This window comes from Heterocephalus glaber, unplaced genomic scaffold, assembly GCF_053883595.1.
Source record: "Heterocephalus glaber isolate CG9 unplaced genomic scaffold, H.glaber_assembly_v1.0 deba00001608, whole genome shotgun sequence".
NCBI classification, from domain to species: Eukaryota; Metazoa; Chordata; class Mammalia; order Rodentia; family Bathyergidae; genus Heterocephalus; species Heterocephalus glaber.
Window position 1 is genome coordinate 9574853 of NW_028258379.1, and position 19442 is coordinate 9594294.

At 47.7% G+C, this 19442-nt stretch overlaps 1 pseudogene; it reads left to right on the forward strand.

The window, feature by feature from the left end:
- Positions 1-8432: 8432 nt before the first annotated feature.
- LOC101698150 (coenzyme Q-binding protein COQ10 homolog B, mitochondrial pseudogene) lies at positions 8433-13948 on the forward strand (annotated as a pseudogene).
- The last annotated feature ends 5494 nt before the right edge of the window (positions 13949-19442 follow it).

Genomic DNA, 19442 nt, shown 5'->3' on the forward strand with positions numbered 1-19442 from the left:
GGTAATTCTATGTTTAATGAAGAAACTGCCACACTATTTTCTGCAGCAGTTTCAAAAGCATTTTAGTTGTTATTTTTTCGTACATTCACTCATTCAACAAATAATGAGGCATGATGGCACATGCCTATAATCCCAGCATTCTGAGAGACTGAGGTAGAAAGATTGCAAGTTTGAGCTCAGGCTGGGAAAGTTCACAACTTAGCAAAAGCCCATCTCAAAATTTAAAAAATAAAAATAAAAAATGGGCTCAGTCTGAAGGTCCTGGGTTTGGTCCCTAGTGCGGGGGGAAAAAAAGGTGTGTCAGCTACGCATAGACTCTGGGGATACACAGGGAGGTCCATCAGGTCGCACACTGTGGGGCCTCAGGAACCAGCAACAGCTGCAAATCACACCTTGGGCATCTCCATGGCTTTGTTACCCTGTTTATCTCAGTGCTGTCTCCCCACTTAAGCTCACCTCACCGGACAACTCCTCCATGTCCTCTTTGGGGTTCTCCAGCAATCCGAGGGTTCTTCCTCAGCATCGTTCCCATTTCAGAGTCCTCTCTCGCTTCACAATTTTAAAGCCTCATGCCACACCTGCAAGCTGAGTGAAGCCCCTTCTCGGATTCCCCTCACGCAGCCTTTCTAATCCTCAAGGTTCCTTTGTATCAAATCACCTTGCCCTAATAGCACTTGGCTATGATAAAACTCTCACTTGTTAATGGAGGTTTCCAACCTCTCTCCCACTCCCCTGGTCTTCGTGTCTGTCTGGTCCCCCTGGCAACCTCCTAAGCCTCCTCACATACTCCTCACCTTTCATCCATTCCTCCATCTGTGCATCGCCCAGCTGCCCCCAGAATCCCTGCTGGGATCAGCCTTCCTGCAAGTGCATCAAAAATTGGATTTTCCATCCAAAAATATGAAACCCAAGTCACCTTCTTTTGTGAAACCTTTCCACCCTGGAGCTTAGGTACTCTCTATTCCACAAGATCAACAGATTTATGCACGGGAATCCATGCCTAAACCAATTACCATCACACACCAGAAAATCCTTCGAGGGACAAAACCGACCCCATCCCAAGGACCTGATGTGTCCTATTCCACAGAGTTCCAGGGGGGGCTGCACCCTTTCTCCTTTCCCTCTCAGCATGAGGGAAGCCCAGCCTCCTAGAGCTGGAGCCTCCTCCTCTCCTCCTCTTGACCTGCAGAAACTGTCCTGTGGGGCTGCACCCTTAAGACCACTGGCCTCTGGAGAGTCAGTGTGCTGACTCCCTCCTGAAGGTCTCCCACTCACATCAAATCACACATGGTTTCCTAAATTGCAGCTTTCTCCAACTAGAACAATGGGGAACTTCTGTTTTCCTTTCTCCTCTCCACCTCCCACTCAGTTCTTATAGCTTCCTTGTGGGCCCCTCAACCCAGAACTGGTTGGGAATTCATGCTCAGCCATCCTGAAACATTAGCATCCCTAAACCCGGCATTTACATTTTATTACTTTGTAGGAAAACAATTTAAGATACAACCTACAATAAATTGGAGAAAAGAGAAAGTGACAAAGTGACAGAAATGGGGGGGTAATATGCCTCTCTCTCTCTCTCTCTCTCTCTCTATATATATATATATTTTTTTTTTTGGTACCAGGGATCGAACTCAGGTCCTTGCACTTGCGCAGCAGGTGGCAAAACCACTGAGCTAAATCCCGGGCCCCTATATATTATTTTTTTAAACTTTTATTTTAAATGAGAAAGTGGTTAATGAAGTAACCAGGCCTGTGGTATGCTGGTTGTCTTATATCACTGATGAATCTGCCTCATTTAGCCAATTCTTTTTGGATAACCAGAGGAAGTTTTCCCTAATCGGGAATTCCCTGATGCTGTGTTCAAAGCTCTCCAAATTTAGTTCCTCCCTTCTTTTTGTGTATGTCTTTATCTGTCAAATACAACTAGGCTGGGAAGATAGACTTCAGCTTGCTGGGACAAAGCAGGCGCTACCTGCTACGGGCAGCACATTTCCTAGGTTTAAAACTGGATAAAGAATAAATCACCCAAGGGCCCTGATTGGCCAATTTTGTGCACAAGAAATTCTGTAAGGTAAGTTTCGAGTTAACTTGCAGCAATTCCATCAGCAGCATCTTGTCTGTTATGGGTGGATTCGTGACCATTCCAAAGCTGCAGGAATCCCTTGGCCTGTGTCCTCAGAGTTCCAGGGATACGCAAACAAGAGCCTTGGAGAAATCTCCCCGGCTGGTTGATACAACTGACCCTCCTCAGCCTGCACCTCCAGCAAAGGCTGTTGACAGCCTGAGGCTACATCCCAGAGACGCCCTTCAGCCCTGGCAGTGTCCAGAGGGGAACATTCTTTCCCTCTTTTCACGGCTCTGCTCAGATCTCAGAGAGGACAAGGGGAAAGTCAGCTCAGTGTCTCTGGAGAAGGAACTGCTCAGGGGCCCACTACTGAAGGACTCTTGGGCCACCCTCCCTGGCCCTCCTGTCTAAGGCCAGATCTCCCCACCACCTTGGATTTTTTCCAAAATCTTATAATCTTTTCAGTTTTATTATTATTATATATTTGTGCTACATAACAATTACCTTCATCTCAGGGAAATGGTACATACACATCTTACTCATCCTGGATTCCGTGCCCTGGTGTGCTAGGTGCACCCTCCGTCCACTATGTTTCCCCTTCTCCACTGAAGCACTCACAGTAGTGCACAGACACATTATCCCACCCCATCCAGGAAGACCCTGGGAACTAGGTCACCCTTTAGCTCCACTCTCTTTTTCTTCTTCCTTTTAAATTCCTCAACAGAATTATTTATTGTCAGTCAGTATGTCCTCTCTTCTTCAGTTTTTTTTTAACCCTTTATAATAGGACTTTGTTCCCATGGACCCCCTAGAATTGCTCTAGTTTAGGGTCAGCTCTCAGCCAGTCGGCATCCTCCTGACCTGTCAGCAGCATTTGCCGGGTTGGTTTCCCCTTCCTTCTCATTCCCCAATACCCCTGTCTCCGACTCTCCACCTTGCTGACTTCTGTTTTTCATCTCCTTGAACAGGTCATCCTTGCCAGGCATGGCGGCTCATGCCTATTGGGAGACTGAGGCAGGAGGATGTCTGCAAGTTCAAGGCCAGCCTGGATTACATAGTAGACCCTGTCTCAAAAACAAACAAACAAAAAGTTAAAGACAAAAGGAACGATCATCCTTTTACCAGGAACATCCCAGGGCTCTCTATCCAGGAGCATTTTTTTTTTTTGGTCTTGTAGTATTGGGGATTGAACCCAGAGCCTCATACTGAGCTACATCCCAACCCTTTTTTTTAAAATTTATTTGGAGGGCCGGGGATTTAGCTCAGTGGTTCCAGCGCCTGACTCGAAACCGCAAGGTCCTGAGTTCGATCCCCAGTACCAAAAATTAAATAAATAAAATTTATTTGGAGACAGGGTTTCACTAAGTCATTCAATTGCCAGGCTAGGCTCAAACTTTCAGTCTTCCTGTCAGCTTCCCAGAGTGCTGGGCTTACAGAGATGTGCCCACCTCCATGGGTCCTAGCTGGGTGACCTTAGACAAATCATCTGCCTCTCTGTGCCTGAGTTTTGTCGTCTACAAAATGGGGCTGTTAATAGTACCCACCCATACGATTATGGTCAGGGTTAAACAAGTCAGCCCTTATGAAGCACTAAGACAGTGGCTGTTAAGTGTAAATAAAGACCCTTTCCCTCCCCTTCACCTGCCAGCTTCTCTGCACCACTGAGGCCTTAGATGTGACTTCTAAGGTTCTGCAGCACCTTCTTTCATCAGCCACACACAGAACAGCGCTCGGAGCATCACTTTGCTGGTTGCTCATATGTCCCCTGCTTTCTGGAAGCTCTTGGAGGGCAGAGATAAGCTTTTGCTGCTGTTCCATCCTCAGCAGCCATGATAAAGAGAAATGAAGCCCAGGGGATAAATGGACAAAGGAACACAAGTATACTCTGTGGTGGCCACTCCAGCCTCACCCAAAAGAGGAGCAGCCCACAGATGGTGATCAGGACCCACAGGAGAGCTTGGGCCCTGGGTGAGTAGCCCATGAAGCTACATCACCCACAACCACCACAAGCCTCTTTGCCATCTGTGCCCACTCCTGTATCCTGGATGACATCCCTCAGCAGTGACAGTACACTACAGACATGTGACATTCAGTGGCTCGAAAGGTAGGGGACCAGGGGCTCTGTTCACACTCAGGTCTGAAACTCAGTGATGAGCTGGTCTTCTGGAAATGAACCAACTCAGGCAGGCCTGACACTGCAGAGGCAGGGAGTGACACTGAAAAAGGTCTTCAGTCACTCGGGCCTGGATCTGAACCCTGGATCTGCCCTGTCCCCTGAGTGACCCTGAGAACCTTCTGCAACCTTCTGGTTCTTCTCTGATGAAATAGTAATACACCTGGTAATGGTGGGAGGGTATCTGAGGCACTGTGCTTAGCATGCAGTGGAAATGCAAGGTTTTACTTCCCTACTTCCTACATGAAATGGGTTTTCCCATAGGTAATAAAATAGTAAAAATTAAGAACCTCCAGGAGGGAGTAAAGCATTTGTCTTTTTTGAGACAGGGTCTTACTATATAGCCTAGGCTGGCCTTGACCTCAAGATCCTCCTATCTCAGAAGTGCTTGACTTTTGCCCCATTGTGAATAACACATATTTGACTTTGGTTTGTGGGAATACAAGCATGATCTGATTCAATCCAACTTGATGAAAAACTATTTATAGCTATATAAATTATTAGTAGGTTATACCTAAAATGTACCAATAAAATTAATTAAAATATTATTAGTAGGTATAAACCCATTTATTTATATTTACTATAAGCACAGATATGTGCTACAGCCTAAGAAGATAGTGAAATTCTAATGTCACATTTCTCTCTTCTTGTGTCTCTGGGACTTTGAATATAAAGTAACAATTTCTTAAACTTTTAAAGTCCTTCTCTGTTGATGGAACAAGCTTCTAATAAAGAGAAAAAATTGCTTGAATATCAACACTGCTGGGTATCTTCTGTTTCCGTTTGTTTGTTTGTTTGTTTGTTTGTTTAAATAAAGTCTCTCTCTATTCCTCAGGGTGGTCTCAAATCCCTGGACTCAAATGATCCTTCTGCCTCAGCCTCTGGAGTAACCCAGAAAACAGGTGCACACTACCTCACCAGATTCTTTACCTGCTTTCTGACGAAATCCCCTTCGCCACCTTGTAACATAAGTAATCTGAATATATCACTGAAATGAAGCCTATCTCTAGAATCCAGCAAGCAGGGTCTCCATGAAGGACTGGAAAGTCCTAGGACCTTCGAGCCACTTAGCCTGCAACGATTTGGGGCTGGGAGAAGGTATTGGCGGAAGTCCTTGGCCCTGAAGATATGGCACAGGTCTGCTATGTGACTCAAAATAAAACCCATATAATCTCACGACACATGAAACTTAAGGTTAAAAATTGCTTCTTTCTAGATGATTCCAAACACAAAATTCTGGATACCTTTATCAAAATTACATTTCTCATGGCTTTGGGGCCTCTGCCTTGCTGGTATCCTGTGAGGCCCTGGGACTGCCCAGTGGACCAGGCAGCAGGCTGTGTCTGCTGTGCTCTCAGAAAACAGGGGTGCATGAGCCCAGGAGAGGCCAGCCCTGACCACAGCCCTCCCTTTGGGATGACTGTCTCCAAGCATTTCACAGGGCACCCTTAGAAGCACGACTGACAGGGAGGCCAGCCAGTCAGTTCAGGCCCAGGAAGTAATTAGCCATAACCATAGAACTGCTTCAAAGACACAAGGTTTGATTAGATGCTCAACCGCCTTTGTTTCTTTTACCCCTCTCACGTGAAAAGACAGATATGTAGCTTGCCATGTAAATAGATATCACTTTTTTAAAAAACAATTTACAAAATCTAGTATGAATGTCACTTTTGTCCTGGTTACCACACGCCTAAAACTTTACCCTGCAGAGATCCATTCCCACAAGGCCTTGAAGATACATATGTGTATATAACCAAGATGGTCGCTTGAGCCATGTTTATCATATTTTTAGAAACCGAAATGTCCATTAGTGGATATTATAATTAAATAATGTATGGTGTTAATCATCCTGTGGAGTACAGTGCAACAGTTTTCAAAAGTAAGGTTAAGACCCGCATGCATGAACTGACATGGGAAAAAGCCATCATCATTCTTAAAACTAGAAACACAGTATTTTACAACAGTGTGAACTAAATGGGGGGGGGGGGTAAATATTTACATACATATTTATTTATGCCTAGAAACATCAGGAAATCTTAATTCATTTGGGGAGGGCCTCTGGGTGGTAAGAAAGAGGTAGAGGGATAGAGAATGAGAGGCTTTTATTTTTGGATTTTTTAATACCAAATTTGTAGACTTGCACATAAGGAACATGGCAATTTCTGGATGAAGTTGTTTTGTTTCTTAGGACCACACAGAAGGCTCTGGGATGAGCCCGAGGTGCGTGGCTGGTCGGCTCCGTGCATGCCACAGCTGGCTGGAGTCAGTCACCTTGCCCCCCCCCCGGGATACTGGGAGCACCTCTGACGCCAGAGCCTTCAGAGACAGCACCATGGTCACTTGCTGCAGATGAGAGTGGATGTTCACTGTCCTGTCTGCTCTTTGGGGACAGGAAGAGGTTTGCCAGTTACCCAGAGCCTTCACTGCCTTCCCTCACAACCGCCTTCAAGGCAGACACGACAGGCATTCTGATCCCATTTCTCCAGTGGAGGCTCAGAAGCAACACTGAACTGGGCCCCAGGCTCAGGACAGGGAAGTCAGTGAGCTGTGACCAGACCTGTTGAGACGTAAGTTCATAGATACATCCATCTCCACACACAGGGACATAGCTATCACCTCGACTGGACAATGAGCCATGCGGGTCAAAATGGCTCCTCCCTGCCTGGCCAGGTCCCCTAGGGAACAGCCCACTTTGCCACCGACTTTTCCTTTTCAAGCTACCTGACACATTCCAGAAGTCAAGCTGGACATTTCAGACATTCGTTTCAGCTCTGGAAACTAAGTGTCTGCACAGCTCTGAGTTCCACTGCGGGTTGCTTAGAAATGCATTGTTCTGAAGCTGACTTGTGCCCCCTCACATTCATGTGTTGAAGTCCTAAACCCTAATATCTCTGAATACGGCCATGTTTGGACATAGGGTCCTTATAGAGGTAAATAAATTAAAATGAGGTTACAGTGGCCCTAATCTGGCATCACTGGTATCTGTACAGGAGGAAATCTGGACACAGGCAGAGGGAAGACCATGCAAACACACTAGGAGAAACAGCCATACAGGAGCCAGGGAGAGAGCCTTGAAACATATCCTGCCCTCACAGCCGTCAGAAGGAACCAACTGCCTGGGATTTAGCTCAGTGGAACTCGGCACCTGCTTTGCAAGCGCAAAGTCCTGAATTCAATCCCTGGTGCCGCAAAAAAAAAAATCCCACACACAGAAGGAACCAACTGCCTGCACCCCAATCTCAGATTTCCACCTTGCAGAACAGGGTACTATCCATTCCTGCTGTTGAAGCAGCTGGTACTGTTGGCTTTTGTTATGGCACCCCTGGAAAACTAAGGCATGCATCTCTCAGAAAACAACTTTGTTCTCCTTATTTCCAGTTTGTTTGGGTTTTTTTGTTTTGTTTTGTTTTTTGCTACCGGGTATAGAACTCGGTCCTCACGCTTGTGAGGCAGGCACCGGAACCACTGAGCTAAATCCCCGGCCTGTCGGGAGCAATGCTACATAATTTTAGGGTAAAATCATTCGGTTAGCCTAGTTCTCTTGCCTACAGCCCAGCTGCGGAATTCCAAGACATAACTCAATTGTGGCCTCCGGTCACAACTGAGACCTCAATGAGCCAGTGATGCTGTGATTCTCCAGGACAAGATTACACCTGCTGGAGACATCCTGGGAGGAACAAACATCTACTCAGTTCCTCATTGTTCTTGGACTGTTACCATCTTGTTTATGCGGATGTACTGAACTCTCTGCAAGTCATTCGTTACATTTGTTTCTCCCGATGTACTGAGTACTGAAGAAAAGGTGCGGTAAGCTGGGGGCTTTTGTCTTTGCCGCCCAGAGCAGCACTGATCAGACCCAAGGCTCAGCTTCTTCTCAGTCTCATTTTTTTAGCCTTTCCTATAATTCGCCGTGTACTGCCTTGGCTCGCAGGAGACTAGGGCTTAACTGCAGAGATTCCAGTAACGTCCCCTTTTTCCCCTGTTCCCTATACCGGCCCAATATCCAGTTTCTTGAGACAGGGCCTTACTGTCCTGTACAAACTGTCATATCTAAAAAATGCCCAAGAGGAGACCCGAGGCTCCCACGTCGGGACCCTGGGGGCGGTTGAGGTCGCCCTGGGCTGCCGGGGCCTCCTTCGGACCCGTGTCCGCCTCGGGCTGCGGCGGGGGGGGGGGGATCAGGAGGGGCGCAGAAACTGGGAAAGCCCCACCTCGAACGAAAACTGACACACTGGTTCTTCTCACTGCGCTGAGACGAGTTCCTCCTGTAACCTTAAGCGGGACTGCCTTCGATTTTCCGGATATTTAGCTTCCTGTGGTTTACTGATGAGTAGAACTCTCCCACTACATACCTCAATTTTGCCTAAGGAGATACATGCAAGAACTTTCTTCAAAAATCACTGCACCATTAATAAAAGAAAAGAATATTCAGAGAGAATTACTGGATATTCAACGCAGGAAATGTATGATGTAGTATCGGGAATGGAGGATTACAAGCATTTCGTTCCTTGGTGCAAAAAATCAGATATAATATCAAGGAGATCCGGATATTGTAAAATCCGGTTCGAAACCGGCTTTCCACCTGTGCTGGAGCGATACACATCAGTAGTAACCTTGGTGAAACCGCATTTGGTAAAGGCATCCTGAACGGATGGGAGACTTCAAACATTTGGAGACGATTTTGCGTTTCAGCCCGGGCCTTCCTGGCTACCCAAGATTTTGCATCTTGGATTTTTCGGTGTCGTTCGAGTTCTGCTCACTTCTGCACTCTCAGCTTGCCACCCTGTTTTTTGATGAGGTGGTGAAGCAGATTGGTGGCTGCCTTTGAAAGGAGAACATGCAAGCTGTACGCCCGGAGACGAGCATCCCTCCAGAGCTGGTGCTGCACCAGGTACACCAATGTAGGGCGATGGGCGGCCGCACCTGCGCCTGCGCAGGTCCCTGTGAGCAGTGCTTTCGGGGTTCGAAGAGTCAGGGAGCACTTGTTAAGCCTAGCCGTGATCATAAGCCTGCTCCACTGAGAACTTGCACATAGAACATGGACACACGTGTACATAAGAAGTATTTGTTCAAACAAGTATGATTCCAAGGTTCTGCATTTGCAGTAAGGGGTACGCCACCATTACTATAGATACGCCATTCTGAGCAGCAATTAACACTAATTTAAAATACCTTTTAATTAGCACCTTCCCTGCGAGAGGCTTGTTGAGATACATAGTATATATTAGCCACATCATGTTTAAGTTATTTAAATTCAGAATACGTGTAACTTATTACTGTAGGGCCTGCCGTATGGCTTGGGATAATTGAGTAATCATATATTTCAAGCAAAAATTTTGCTTTAGCTGGGCATGGTGGCATGCACCTGTCATCCCAGCTATTTGGAAGGCTGACGTAGGAGAATCACAAGTGAGAATCACCAGAGTGAGACTCTCCCTTGAATAAATTTGAGTGCTAGAGCACTTGCCTAGCATCCTCAAGGACCTGGGTTCAAGCCCCAGAACTGCAAAGGAAAAAACTCATTAATGAAGGTTCCCTGGCACTGTTGGTCAGTGAGGCTGGCTCTCGGATGCACGGTGAGGTGCGCGCTTTGGTTTCCGAGTGGTCCAGAGGGTGGAGCTCCCTTGGGGGGATGGCGGCCTCCTGGGGCTCTGGCCAGCCATCCCCAGGCATGCTTGGCACTTGTCCCCCCTGGGAGGCCACCCGGGGACAAGTTGGTGACTGTCCTCCCGCACCACACAGCCCCTTTCCTATTTATTGTGCGTACTCACTTTCAATAATATATTCCAAACTGATTTTTTTTAAACAAATCAATGTACGGACTGAAGTAGTAACTTAATAAAGTTAATTTGTTTATTTTTGGTAAAAATAAATAAATAAATAATGTTCAAGAGAATAGCATTAGGCCAGCCATTGTGGTTCATACCCATAATCCCAATACTCAGGAGGCTGGGGCAGGAGGATCGCCACAAGTTCCAGGCCAGGCTGGGCTACATAGCAAGATCTTGTCTCTAAAAGAGAGTGAGGCATTAAGACTGTCCTGCTCTTTAAAATGATCAGCCCTACCATCCCAGGCTGAGATACTTTGTTGTGTTTTGGTGCTGGGATTGAACCCAGGGCCTTGCACATGCTAAACATGCACTCTGCCACTAAGCTGTGCCCCAAACCCCTGATAATATTTTTGATATTAACCATGACTCGGGGCTGACTGACCTTCAGGGACTATAGACATGCATCAAAGGTCTGTCAGCTGTAGGAGAGCATTTCTAAGAGGGATTGGGACCCACCTGAAGGTGAAGACCCCAGGATAGCTTTGCTTCAGACTCCTCCCATTTTTCAGAGAGAAAATGAAACCTTTTGTTGTGATGCCAGGAAAGAGAATGACCAATAGACTGCCCTTTTGCTCCAAGAACAGTTTCTGTTTTAAAAGTATGGGTTGATGGGTTTTGTGATAAAATTATGCTCACTTTTAGAAATTGTGGAAAATATAGAAAAGAAGAAGAAAATCACCATAACCCTACCACCCTGATACTGCCTCTGTTTACATTTTTGTACATTTTTGCTTTGGTTTACATGGCTGTATTTCATAATTGGATACAGAGTCATATACAATTTTACATACTTTTTATTTACAAAGCATTCCACCATACTGTTATAATCTTCCTGTAAACATCATTTAAAATGACTGCAAAATCCCATCGAGTGGATCAGTTTTCTCAAATGTTGAACTGTAGAACATCTGCATTGGAAGCATATAGGGTATGTTAAAAATGTAGATTTCTGGACTCAATCCCAGACCTATTAAATCAGAATCTCTAGGGGTGAAGGCTGGGAATCTTCATTTTAATAGGTTTCTCAAGCAACTCATGAACCTACAAAAGACTGAAAACCAATAAAATCTGCACAACCTTGGCTTTACATAACTGTATCCCCAGCGCTGGACACTGCAGTTGTCCCATTTCCTTTCATAAATACCTGTGTAAAGGACATCTTTGCACATAAAGCATTTTGCAAACATTACAGCATTTCTTTAGGATGGTTTCCCAGAATTTTTATGATTTTTATGATATCCAAAATGTGGATATAAAGATGCATGGTGGTACACACCTATAATCCCAGCACTCCTGGAGGTTGAAGCAGGAGAATTGCAAATTCAAGCCCAGCCTGGGAACTTAGTGATTTAGGAAGACTTTGTCTCAAAAAAAAGAAAAAAAAGAAAGAGGAGGAGGAGAAGGAGCAGAAGGAGGAGGAAGAGAAGGAAGAAGAGGAGGAAGAGGAGATTGGCAATGTAGCTCAGTGCAGTGGTCCTAAGTTCAATCCCCAGTACCACCAAATAAACAAAAAGAAAGAAAGAAAGAAAGAAGCTTGATGAACACACAACACACATGCACACACACTTAAGCACACAGTCTGCTCAGGTTTCAGGGAGAAGTCTGTTAACATTTACTTATCTGTATTTCTGGGTTATACTGGCTCTTGTCTTCTAGCTCTTTTCAATGATGTTCCATCTTTACAACTGACAGGTCACAATAAAGTAGGCAAGGAATGATCGGACGGTCAACAAAATGTCCTTCATTGGTACGGGACAACCCTGGCCTACCTCGTGCAAAACCAGCACACCCTGAAGCCTCCAGACACTAACTGGAAGGAGCCCAGCAGCATGCTGAAACACTCCTATCCCACATGTCACAAGGCACAAGGCCAGTCCACTCCTCAGTTCAGGGTGATAACCCCTTTTGGAGGCAGTATGGGTAGGTATGTGCTGGGCTCACCTGCCTGATACAGAGGAGTTATCTTTCAAAGAACAAAGACCACAGCAGCTAACAGGATTTAGGGACCTCCCTGAGGAAAGTTGGTTCACAGAGCCATAGCAGACTCCAGCCAGGGCAGCTTCTATGTAGGTGGAACTTGCAAGCGGCCAAGAGATCAGGAGAGCCATAAAAGAGTGTCAGGTACACAGCACCTGTTCTTAGTGTGTTGAAATGCTGGGGGGAAAGGAAATGATACAGAGACCAGTGACTTAAAGTGGCCTGCTCTGCTCAGAGCCGTCGTAACTCATTCATTTGTTTAACCAGCTTTTATATAGCACTCGCCATGGGCTAAGCATTGGTGTAAATGGTTTATGAATGCTAATGTAGGGGACGGGGATTTAGCTCAGTGGTTCAGTTGATTGCCTCACAAGCGCAAGGTCCTGAGTTCAAATCCCATTACAAAAAAAAAAATGAATGTTAATATACTCAATCCCCCAAACCAACCCCAAGAGGTAGTATTACTCCATCATACAGATGAGGAAACTGAAGCACAGAGAGGTTACTAACCTTTCCAAACTCACAAAGCTAGCTAGCAAGTGATGGAGCAATATTTAAATCTAAGTGTGGCTCCAGAGTCCCTTCCTTTTAGTCTTGGAAGGAAGGACTAAGACACATGAGAACTCAGTATATGGAAAGATCAGTGAGTGAAGCCAAGGCCTCATAATTTTTTAAAGTAGCATTAGGAGACCTGGCGTGGTAGCGCAAGCCTATAATCCCAGCACTTGGCAGGCGGAGGCAGGAGGATTTCAGAGAGTTCGAGGCCAGCCTGGGCTACATAGTGAGTTCAAGAGCAGCTTGAACTACACAGTGAGACCCTGTCTCAAAAAACCAAAGAGCAGAGACACTGCCTGCAGTTCCTCTCACCCCAGCACATCTTAGATAAATCAGGTGGACATGATAAGGTAGCACTTCCACACCAGTCTCCTACCCACACCTGGCCATGAGTAGCGGAGCAGTGCAGTGGGGTGTGTGAGGTGAACATGGTACACCTGGTTGCTTCCGGAGCACTGCAGCAGATCAGCCTGGAGAGGCCTGTGCATGTCCGTGCTGCAGAACACATGAACACACATGGCCTGCGTGGCCTGTTCACAGCACTCCTCAGGTCTCCCCCCTGGCTGAGGGCCCTGGGATAGCAGGGAGGACCTGTCTGGTCACCCTGCCTGCAGATAGTGGCACCTAAACCCTTGGGACACCCTCTCCAGGTCCAATTCCTCCCCTTAGGGAACGCCTCTCCATTTATATGAAGGAAGGCAAAAGCCATGTCAGAACTCATTATCCCTGGCCCCCAAGGCCTTCCACCACTGCAATTAATTATTTGTGTTGTAAACTCCCATGTGGAAGCAATCTCCAGGATTTCCCAGCAAACCTGGCCGGCCGGCCAGTCGCCCACACGCAGCACACTGGAGCAAGCAGGGCCCCCCTTTAAACAAACACACTAAGTTAATAATAACACTGACCGCGTTTGACAGCCACGTTTACTAATTAATTCTCCTCTGTTCCTACTGTTAAGAAGGGGGTAGGGCTTGGCGATTACAGAAGGACTGAGGCTCCAAACCCATCTCTTAAGGTGGCACCAAAGAGTCACTGGGAAGTTTAGCATGGGCCTCCATTCTGGTCAGCCTTACCTGACCCCACTACTGAGTGGGTGCTGCTACCTGCATTTGTCCTGAGCCCCCAAAGAAAGGCCTTGCCTGGAATGGAGAGGATCCTAGAGTCTCCTCCTGCCCACTCCAGGGTGGTGACCAGTGTCTGCCCCGTGACAGGAGTGTAGGCAGCTCCTACCCCACCCTTTCCTTTCACCTGCTCTTGCAGATGCACTTGGGGCTCTTAGCCATCACCTCGTTCCGTCCTCCCCACCACTCCCACCTCCCAGATGAACAACCGAGCAACCCCAGCTGAGAGGTCCGATGGCATGCTCAGGTTCGCACAGCTCGGAAGTGGCCAAACCACAGCCTATTGTCTGCACCCTTGCCCTTTGTGCCCAGAGATGCACGGTTCAGAAATGTGTTCCAGGTGATGTAACCGGCAGCTTCCAGGAGAATAGAAGTCTCGATGACCAGCCTGGAACTCTGACCACAGAACCCACCCCCTCCCCTCACACCTGCCTCCCAAGGCCTTTGGGCTCTGGCCACTAAAGAGCTGAACTGTTTGTGGGCTCTGGGGGAGGGGGGCAAATCTTCCTGGGAAACTGCTCCTACTCGGAACTCACATCAGTTTATTCAGAGTATACTTTTGCTAGCCCACACACCTCTGGCCCAATGGCATGAGCTAAGTAGTCATTGTTAAGGGGGCCTTCGCCCTAAGCTATTTTCAGCCTCTGGCATTTCAAGGTCAGGACAGTTGAGATGGTCCTGGACCTCAATATCATGCTCTTTCTTCTCTCCCTCTATAACACTGAGCGAGCATTTTCTATGTGCCAAAGGTTCCTCTGGGGCCACTGATATTCAAAATCATGCTTAGTTCTTTTTTTTTTTTTTTTTGGTACCAGGGATCGAACTCGGGACCTTGAGCTTTCGAGGCAGGCCATGGTACCACTGAGCTAAATCCCCAGCCCCATGCTTAGTTCTTAAAACAACTCAGAAAGCCATATAGTACTGTGGTACTTGCTTGACAGAAAAACCAAGTCCTGGGTTTTTTTATGCTTTCCAAATGTTACACCCCTGGATTGGCCTTGGGACTCTATATCTAAGACTCTTATCTCCAGTTGTAGGAGGGCCCTCCCATGTGCTGCCCCACCACTTAAAATCCCACCACAGATATGCTGAACTCTTACCATGAATGGCCCCATGGTCACATTTTTCACCAGTTGAGGGCCTGTGGCGTTGATGACAGTCATGTGCCATTTCATTTCCTGAGAACACCTAGGGGCCTAGATGCAGAAACCAACACCCTCACCTGTACCCTGGATACTGGGCAGGAGGCATCAGTTGGCTCTGAGAGCTGAGAGCATCAGGCTTCTGAGATTGTAAACAAAAAAGAAAAGAAAATTTGCCTGGCTCCCTGCTCAGTCTGGGCCTGGCTAACCACGTCCCGCCTGGGATCAGCATGGTGGCTAGGACCTCATGAGTGATAATCCTATAACCCGTAACAGGAGCTGGCATTTTCCATGGGCCTCCCTACGGACCCACAACTCTGGGAAACAGGAACTCATGTATCCTGGTGATCTCCCCACAAGCTAGAGGGAGAGAAGTAGCCAAAGAGACCCTTGTCCTCTTTAACATGAAGACCCTGAGTCACAGAGGGGAGATTTCCCATTATGCACCAGGAGACAAGACCCCTCCACCCTCGGCCTGTGCCACAAGAGGACAAAGGGGTGTCTAGGTTTCCTGAAGTGTCTACGGCCATACCACCTTGAACGCACCTGATCTCATCAGGAGCTGGACTGGAGCTGGCTCCATGGCGCTTAAAGACAGGCAATGGCCCCTGAACAGGGAAATGAACAGTTTGGCCCTTATCTGCAGGCCTGCCTGTCCCCTCCCTCTTAACTCCCTGCCCAGGATTCAGGCTCCTCTGGACACAACTGGCGCTGTGGCCTCACCTTCCTTTTCCCCATGCTGGGATCCAAACACCAGATAGCAAAGATACTGTTTGCCTGGAGAGCTTAGTTTTAAACCTCCCCCCCCCCCCCCACTGCAGTGTTAGTTTGACTGCTGGCCCAACAGCAAGACCCAGCTGGGGGCTTTGACCCTTCCTGGCCTGCCTGGGGGTGGGGTGAGGCAAAAGGCAAAGAGCTTGGCCAGGCAAGCCTGCAAGGAGTATGGCTGGCTCTAGCCTCTTCCTTGGAGGGCCCCACACTGGTCCTGCGGTCTCAGGGACCTCTTTTGAGATGGCCTAGAAGGATGAGCCAGCCTGCCAGGTTAGTCAGGTGCCTCCATCCCTCTTTACTGACCCCAACTCCTACTCTGCCCCTTCCCTCTGCTGGCTTCTCTGACTCCAACCACTTGGAAGCCTCTTACCCACAAGCCCTTCAGCCTCAATTTCCTCCCCATCTCTTTAGCCCATCCCTGGCAACTCGCTTCTGCACAGAATGAGTGGGAAGGACCCAGAAAGGCCAACCTCTGCACGTTAACAGATGAGGAAATAGCGACCCAGGCAGGCCAGGGACAGAGCCAGCACCAGCGCCAGCATTTGGTTCTGGCAAAGCTGGACTGGTTTCCAGGAATTCGGGAAATGTTTGCTCCACCAGCCCGCACACAGAAAGTCAATAAGGGTCATTGGAATGGCGGTGGGGGTGAGTGGAGAACAAATGTCATCCCTGCACAGATGAGCCGGCTAAGGCCCAGCAGGGTAAAGAGGCCTTCCCAAGGCCCCACGTTCGCACTGTTTGTTAGCGTGATCTCTTAGATACAGACTAAATGGATGAGAGGCCCCTAATCCTGTTGGTGACAGCTGATGCCCAGACAGTGTGATTTTGTAACCTCACTTAGTCACCTATTAACAAGCAGCTCTGAAAATCCTTCTGTAAGGCTTCCCCAAATCCCTCCATCTGCAGGGCTCTGCCTCTCTGTTTCTCCCAGGGCCCTTGGACCCAGGAGTGCCCTCCACACGGAGATTCAGCTCTCAAGTCAAAAAAGAAGCCAGTGAGTCTGAAAAAGAACAATGCCCAGTGGTCACTTCTATTTCCACCACTTTTAATAGAGGAAATTCTAACCCTAATGACCAAATCCCTAGTTGCCTGGAAAACTTCTCATTCCTCAGTCATTGGACCCGTGGCACAAGAAGGCCTGGCTTTCTGTCCCAGCTCAGTAGATATGTGTACTTGATCACATTTCTTAACTGCTTCAAGCCCCAGTTTTCCTATCTATCAAACAGAACTATTGCTTCCCTTTTACTTCTTTGTGAGATTGAAATTAGAAGATATAAAAGAATGCCCTGATTCATAAAATGTCCCACAGGCATAAGCAGTTATTCATTGTTAACATAATGGTCTCCTGGTATCGGAGAAAGGTTCTTTGTTGGGGAGTGGAGGGGGAGTCACTTAGGTAACTCAGCCAGGTTGCTCCTACTAGCAGGACTTAATGAGTTTCTCCCTTAATCATCACAGTGCAGCACCTCTCTACCCGGGCCTGACTCTTTCTGAACTCTGTCTGACCTCTGCAATCCCCAGCTCACCCTACCCATGAACCCCACAGACCATCTCTCAACAGTTGTTAGCCCACCGGGCCGGACCACGGCAGGATGGAGCTCCTGGGAGCCCTCCGGGAAGGGCTTCGCCTGCCTCCTCCTCTCCCAGCCTTCTTCCCCCCAGGGGAGTTCCCACAACCCCTTTCTCACTGTGGTGTCAGCAGAGCTCACAGGAAGCTGGGTGATTGCTGTGTTTACAGCAGAACTGGGGTCCCCAGTGCGCTCAGGTAGCCTAAGGGCTTCTTGTAGGAAGGCTGCAGGAGAGCTTGGGCCAGCCTGGTGGTCCCCACCTCTGTGTACCTCGGGTTCTCTGAACCCTACACTAAATCAGAGGGAGGGCCCGGGAACCAGCATTTACTAGTCCTGTATTTATTATGTGCTGGTCTTTTTGTTCACATTAGCACTAATGCTTGTATGCCACAGAAGGGGTCATTATCCTCATATCAAAGAAGAGGTGAAACAGGTTCCAACACCCACCATCCACACCTAAGGGATGGAACAGAATACAAATCCAGGGTTCTCACCTTCAGCTTGGACTCGGGACTGGATTCTACACCCTCGGTCATTTCTTGAATCTATACATAGCAAGTTTACTGGAGTAAATCAGAAGAAAAGAAAGCCTAAATTTCCTTAGATTTCTGGATTTTAAAAATTATAATCTCAGTAAATACTACACTTGATTTTGTACAAAAGACTGAGAAGTGATGATCTCACAATAAATACTTGAAATGAATATAAAAAATAAAAATACAGTGTAGTTGCTTGTGGGGTAGATAGATTTAATATTATTACATTAACTTCTCCAAAATGTTCTCCTCCTAATAGTTTCCTTTTCCCAATTGAAACAGCTCATGCATATAAAAAGTAGCAACTGATATTCACGGACCATTTACAATGCACAATGCCCTTTACAGGAATACCACCAGCAGCCCCTGCAGAAGGTATTATTGTTATGTTTTTCAGATGAGGAAACTGAGATGGAGAGATTTGCCCCAGATCACCGAGTGAGTTTGGGAATTTGAAGTGGAGCCCATACCACATCTCAGATTTCCTGGACCAAGACAGAGTCGATCCAATGAAGACACCTACTATGTACAGGGGCTTAATGCAACGGGAGGAAAGATGGAAGGAAGGAAAGAGCAAGTAGGGGTAAATGGGAGACCTGCTAGGGGGTCTTGAGGATGAGCCAAGCACATGGAAGTGTTGAATCAGCCATCAGTGAAATGGTCTAGATCAATGGTGGCAAACCCATGGCATGTGTGCCTCAGGGAGCTGTTTATTGTCATTGAAAGCTCTAAAAGGTTCGAAAATCTCTGGGCTCTAGATCTTTCTCAATGCTACTATTTGAAGGCAAGGTGAGGATGGCAGGCACATGCTGTGACCTAGAAGCAGTTCCTGCTCCAATGAGCTGTAGCTCAGCCCTCAGCCTGTCCCCCACCCCTCCTGCTCCAGAGACACTGACGTCCCAGGACAACATCTTCAGGCTGGTGTCAGACACCTGACACAGATGGGACTGAGGTCGAGAAGCACCCATGGGACGGAGCCTCAAACCCACACGCATATGCTGTGCTTTGACACAGAAAGGCGACCAGGTGAGGCTGAGAAGCCTCCATCCCAGGAGTTAGCATCTAAGAGTATCTCCTAGACGACCGCACTCCCCTCGTAGAAGGCCGTCTCCTGGGATCCCCACCTCCCACCCAACCGGTCTGCCACTGATCCCATTCTTTTCCTCCCTCCAGACCACCTTTCTGCCTTCTCCCTTCAGCCTCGTGATCTAGCCCGTGCCTCCCTCTGGAGCCTTGTTCCCTGCCCTCCACACTCCCAACCCTTTCTCTTCCCCTGCAGCAGCCCCTGTGTTCCTCTGGAGACTGTATGCTCAATCCCGCTCCTTCTTCAAACCTCTCTTTACAGATCCTCCCGGCTGAAAGTCTTTCCCACGCACCAGGAAGGTCCAGGCCCCTGCCAAAGGCTTCCAGAGTCTATCTTGCCTTGGTCTGTGATTCATTTCACTCCATTGCTTTTAATCTCACGAGAGTAGGACTGTGTCCTACTCCCTAGCACAACACCTAGCACCTGACCTGGTTCCTGGATCCAGAGACACTACACAGTTCAGACCCAGCTTGTCTCAGGGAGGCTGAGGAATACAGGGCAGGGAATTCTTGAACTAACTTCAGTAGATATGTTATCACCAGGCACTGTGGTGGCTGGAAATCCTTTGCCAGATGTCCAAAGACCCTCATGCCAAGGGAGAGACACAGTGACCACACCC